Raw genomic sequence first — 875 nt, forward strand, 5'->3', positions numbered from 1 at the left:
AAATTCACTCACACACACACACACACACACCAAAAAAAAAAAAAAACGGAGGGGGAGAAGAAGATATAACAACTACAATTTCTTTGAAGGTGTTACAACAAGCAAACGGAAAGGACATTCTTGGGTGGGAGGGGGGAGAGGGGAGGGAGGTTTCGGTGATGGGTCATAATAATCAACCACATTGTATATTGACAAAATAAAAAAAAAAGCTTTGAAGCTTGGGGAAGGATGGTGAAAATTAATAAATAAATAAATAAATGCTGATGAGTAAAAAAAAAAAGAATGGAAAACCAGAGTGTTGTTTTATTGGGGGTTTTTTTCCCCCTCAAAATTCTCATTGATTCTAATGTGTATTCAGAGTTGAGGCTTTCCCAATCCTGTGTTAAACGGTTTGCTTAAATGACTGTTGAAGAGACAGGTAAAAGATTGTGTCAAAATTGAGGTGGCTCCTGAGAAAATCTATAGTGGACAAGGGAGATACCTTTGGATAGCTATCACTGAAATTGAATGCAGTGTGGTAAATATATTCCACTAGTTCATAAGAACATAGAAGAGCTTTATATAATTATTCACTTAATTTGTGAGTCCAAACCTAGGACTAGATAGAATTGCGAAGTATGTGATCACTTTTCCTTGGGCTCTCAATCTCCAGATTTTTCCAATCACCCAAATTTCAAACTAATCAAAGCCTGTAAGGAAAGTTTCTGCCACGTGTTATATTTGGAATAAAAGAGTTATAATGTTAGATGTTACATTCAAGGGGCCTGCATTTAAAAACACAAGAACAGTGGAGAATCTCATGGCATTAATAAGATTTTCCTAAACATTGAAATGTCAGGAAGCAATAGTCTACATCAGCAGGGAATTCCATCAGG

The sequence above is a fragment of the Galeopterus variegatus genome, unplaced genomic scaffold (genome assembly GCF_000696425.1).
Source record: "Galeopterus variegatus unplaced genomic scaffold, G_variegatus-3.0.2 Scaffold2100, whole genome shotgun sequence".
In the NCBI taxonomy this organism is placed as follows: Eukaryota; Metazoa; Chordata; class Mammalia; order Dermoptera; family Cynocephalidae; genus Galeopterus; species Galeopterus variegatus.